Genomic DNA, 4,864 nt, shown 5'->3' with positions numbered 1-4,864 from the left:
TATATCTCATCTGGATCGTGCCGTGTGCTCCTGGCTCCCCCTGGTGGGTTAATATCCACCCTTCGTCTTCCTCAGATAGCTCCGTGTTCACGCCTTTTTAACAGGGGGATCCAACATATCTTTTAGGTCCTGGTTCTCCTGAGCCATTGCGTGCATTGTATCCTCGTGCTCCTTGTTACGGAGTAACAAAGATGTCACTTGCGCCGCCGTTTGTTCTTCATTGTGGATTTCACCATCCTGAGGAGTGATGTCGGTCGGATCCTCGGAGTCATCCACTCCTTCTTCTATGACCGGAGCATCAAGATCTAGCTGGATTGGAGTTAGGTTTCCCAACCCTTGTCCCGTAGGAGCTAAGATTCTGGGTAACCCTGCGTTAGACTGTAAGGACCCTCAAGCTAGTCAACGCTATTAGACTAGTCATGAGACAACTAAGCCGACATTGACTCGATTAATTAGAGACAAACGTTAATTAATAGAAATTAATCTAACAACGATATAGTGACGAAATTATTATCACTAGATAGATCTCGAAAAGTTATGCGAGGTGGACTACTTGAGCGCATCAATCGAATGCCGGATGAAGAAGATTTTATCAGATTAGTGTGAAGGGAAAAATTGTAATTTTTATCTTAAACCGATTGGGGCTTCCCTTATCTTTTACTTGGGTGCCTTAATATTTTTGTTGGTCTTATCACCACAAACGTGTCGAAGAGAAATCAATTCTATTATTTCTTCTTCTCTTTCTTTCTTCTTCTTCTTCTTCTTCTATTCTTCTTTTCGTTTTTCTCTCTGGCGATTCTGAGAGTCATTTCTGAAGCCGTGAAATCAAAAAGAAACTTAGGGAAATCAATTATCTAGTTTGATAGATGAAGAAGGGGTGATTGTTCTGGGAAACTTTTAAGAAGAGGATGGTTTCGATAATGAATCGAAAACAGGTAATTTAGGTTTCAAACTGATTGATGTTTCTTTATGAATTCGTTCTGTTTTGATTAATTATAAATTGGGTTTGCTGTTAATTGAAGTATAGATAGGTTTGTGGAGTTTAATTTTAGTTTCTTAGTTAATCAAATCTGAAATTAGGGTTCATGCAATTTAGTTTGTCTGAGTCGGAGATTACGGATGAAGGGGGTGGATTGAATAGAGATGAGTGAAGATGAGAATTGTAGAACGTAAAAGATGGAGTTGTGGTTGTAGCTTAGGTCCTGTTGAGATACATGGGATGTGAAGTTTAATTTTGAATTAAATGGGTGATATGAGTTTGTTAGTGGAGATGAAGATGATAATGCAGTTGATATATATGAGTACAAGTCTAGAAGTAGAGTGGGTTACAGGATGTGCAGCTGTGGAGTGATTGGTTGTAATGAAATTGAAGAAACTCAAGATACAGGAAATGAAGAAATTGAAGTGAGTAGAAGATGATATGGAGATGGTGTATGAATTCCAGGGTATGGGAATTAGAAGAATTAGTGTTATAAATGCAAGGAAGAGGTTTGAGGTTATGAAGTGAACAAGAGAAGTTGTTGATGAAGGAAATGATCAGATAGAGGTGATGATCTAGTAGTTCTGAAGTATAGGTCTCAGGTGTGTGGGGTGTGTGGTAGAATTAGTATAGCAAGTTGATATTAATGAACACTAGATTATGCTTATGATGGTCTGAAATTAAAGAAATTGATTTAGATGGTTGTTAGACATGGGAGAATCTCTGAAGAAGTATATCTGGTGGTGAACTGTAATTGTAGAATTGAAGTGGTAGTGAATGGTTTTGTGCTACTAAAATTGCAGGGAAAATGTAACTGGCGGGGTTGTGGATTTGAAATTATAAGATTTATGAATTGAGAAGTTTAGTAAAGAAACTTCAGTGAAGAGTATTGGAATTGGATGTGGTTATGGGTAATGGGAAGGAAACACTGTTCTGGTGAGAATTAGGTGAACGACTTAGGTTGGTGAGTGAACTGTCGGAGTTCATTGTGCAGGAATAGAACCAGATTAATATAGCTGATGATTATGAAGTTGTTTGTTTAGATAGAGATGAGATTGTGAGAATGGTGTTAATGTTGTAAGAGTTATATTTGAAGCGGTGGTGTTAGTATGAATTAAGGGGGATTAGATTACAGTCATAGTTAGTGTTCATTAGTTAGAAGTTGTTGTTGTTAAAGTCATACTGTTGGAATTGAATTGTATGAACTTTTGTATCTTGAAGTTTAAACCTGTTAGTCATCCCAGTCATATTATCTGACTAGTTCAGTTCTATCTGACTTAGTCTGTCTGACTGAATCAAATCTGTTAACTCACTGATTCACCCGAGTTTGATTGTGTCATGACTCATTGACCCAGACCGAACCATATTTGACTATTGACTTGACCATTGACTTTACTTTGATCAATGGTCTTTGACTTGACATTTGACTGACGTTTACCGTTAGTTGACTCCCTTGACTGGTAGTTGACCTAGGTGGACTGGGCCCTAAGTTAATGGGCTTGTTTAGTGGACTTGGGCATAGGTATAGTTTTCCTATCTGGAGGAGTTGGACCACTTGTGGTCTGAGTTGACTGTGGGTTCTTCTACAAAGTTGTAGTCATTCTTAAGACATATCTAATAGACTATAGAACCAACCTAATTGAATTAGTAAACTTTAGATGTGTTAAAGGTAGAGAATGAAAAGGTGTAGGACCATAAATTGGTCTAAAACCATTAGATAGTTCACTTAGTTAACTAGAGTTTTGTATGAAAATGTATTATGAACCTTGTATGAGTCTTTGGCTAATTTCTTAGAGTGCTTGTGTGATTATCTTTATTAACAACGATCGATTCTAATGATGAACCAGTGGATCTTGGATCTCGAGGTAGTCATGGCTTGTCATCAAAACAGGTGAGAACTTTGTAACCTCTTTGTAATCATTAAGTTACTTTATCTGCGAGCATGATGAGTCCTTATTTTCTGTGAGCATGTTGTTTGTAATTGAATGGGTATGTTGTGTGATATGCATTGGGTGGTTCCCCTCGAAGATTGTATGTGATTCCCCGTAACTCTTTGCTAATTTTAGTAGGGCAATGCTACGTTATTTGAATATTACTTGGTAGCCCGGCTTTACCCCGGATAAATAGTATTACATTTTATTGTCTTAAGATAGTAGTCCGACTTTACCCCGGTTGATTATTACCTAGTAGTCCGGCTTTACCCCGGTTGACTATTATATATACTTTATTTGGGGAATTCACTCTGTGCATATCATGCTTGTTTGTTCAGTCTTAGTTGTATGATTGGGTTACTATGACATTGACTTAGGAAGAAATTCTAGGTTCATGACTAGATATGGTCATTATTTGGGGACTTCTGCCTACGAATAATGATTGGGCCTTTTGTGAACCTGCTGTGCGGGGTCAGATCATAGTAATCAAAAACTTTATTGTATTCTAGACTTAGATGGTGGCATTTGGATTTATGAGGTATACGCATTCCACAATAATATCTTACGGTACCTGGATTCATGTTATCATTTGAGACTATAGTTATTCCTAGCATCGTCTTCTCCATTGAGTGAGACGAGGTTGGGATAACATATGTTTAGGTTGTTTAATTCGTTTCTCGTAGATCCATCCGGTGGTGGATCTTTCACGGATATTTCCACTATGGACGCAATATCCGGGGAAGTGAGTTGAAGCAATCTTCTGCTCTATGTTGTGTGTAAAAATGTTTACTGTATTTTTTTAGTAGAACTGTGATGTATGTTGGTGATTACATGAGAGTTATATGTTTCCATTGAGCACCCTTTGGGATGATGTGCTCACTCATTCCCACTGCAGTTTCAGATTTCAGAAGTGATGGCGTGCTTGGAGATATTCATTTCGTAGTTCGAAGTTTTAGCGGATTAAGAACGTTTATGTATCTTTATATTTATGTATTATTGTTTATCTGTAAACATCACATTAAAATATTCATATCATTTGAGAGTTTCCATAATGAAGTAATCAGAGTGTTCGGGTATTAGTTTTGTTTTACGTTATGAATTTACATTCCTTAAGTTAGGAGATCTAGATTATGTTATTGCAGGTTTAGGTTAATTTATTATTAGCTAAGCAGGTTTAAGAATTAGGGCATGACATAGCCGCAGGTGGCTTCGTAACGGTTGGACGTTCCGGTAACGGTATTAGGCCATCCCCTCAGTAGGAGTAGGTGGTTTGTTAGTAGCCGTTCTTCTTGCTATCTCACTTTGTCCATCCTCTGCTTCATTCATTTGATTTGTTCGAGACAGATTTTGAGATCTGCCCCTTGTAACAGCAGGTCGTGAACTTGTTGGTATATCACTTGGTTTCTGCATGTCTTCGGCTTTTTGTTATCATGTGGTCACAGAAAAAACGACAAAAATTGCTGCTAGGGTGCCTTCGTTAAAAGTAGCAATTAATGCTCGCTAAGCAGCTTTTTCAGAAAAAGTACTAGAATGACGTCTGAAAAGATGGGTATTTAATTTCTTATGACACCCTTGGAAAAAACAACCTTAAATGTTGAAAATAATTTAAAAAAGGTGTCAGATCTCCCAAGAAAAAGGGGTTATTAGATGCTTTTGTAAGATCTTTTCTCCTTAAATTCTCACCGAGATTCCCTAGTGCTCAGAGGTACTCAGATCCAAAGGATACTCTGTCAGAAAAAGTTGTTTTAGCATAAAACAAAAGTTTTAACGTTTTGTGAATACGTTTTTGCCGAAAACTTTGTAGATCTATAAGATTGCAAGTCTTAGAGGCTATGAACTCAAAGAACTTACGCAAATAACGGATGAACAAATCACTAGAAAGTGAGATCCATCGTTGTTGAACTCAGATCTCTTCGTTAAAGAAGATGTGTAAGTTAAAAAAATAAAGGAACAT

At 37.4% G+C, this 4,864-nt stretch overlaps 1 long non-coding RNA gene across 1 annotated transcript; it reads left to right on the top strand.

The window, feature by feature from the left end:
- Nucleotides 1–763: 763 nt before the first annotated feature.
- On the top strand, nucleotides 764–3,978 carry LOC113303186. Its single transcript, XR_003337338.1, has 3 exons — nucleotides 764–935; nucleotides 2,827–2,870; nucleotides 3,806–3,978. It is a non-coding gene; the product is annotated as an uncharacterized LOC113303186 (long non-coding RNA).
- The last annotated feature ends 886 nt before the right edge of the window (nucleotides 3,979–4,864 follow it).

This window comes from Papaver somniferum, chromosome 8 (assembly GCF_003573695.1).
Source record: "Papaver somniferum cultivar HN1 chromosome 8, ASM357369v1, whole genome shotgun sequence".
In the NCBI taxonomy this organism is placed as follows: Eukaryota; Viridiplantae; Streptophyta; class Magnoliopsida; order Ranunculales; family Papaveraceae; genus Papaver; species Papaver somniferum.
This window is presented reverse-complemented; position numbering and strand designations above follow the sequence as displayed.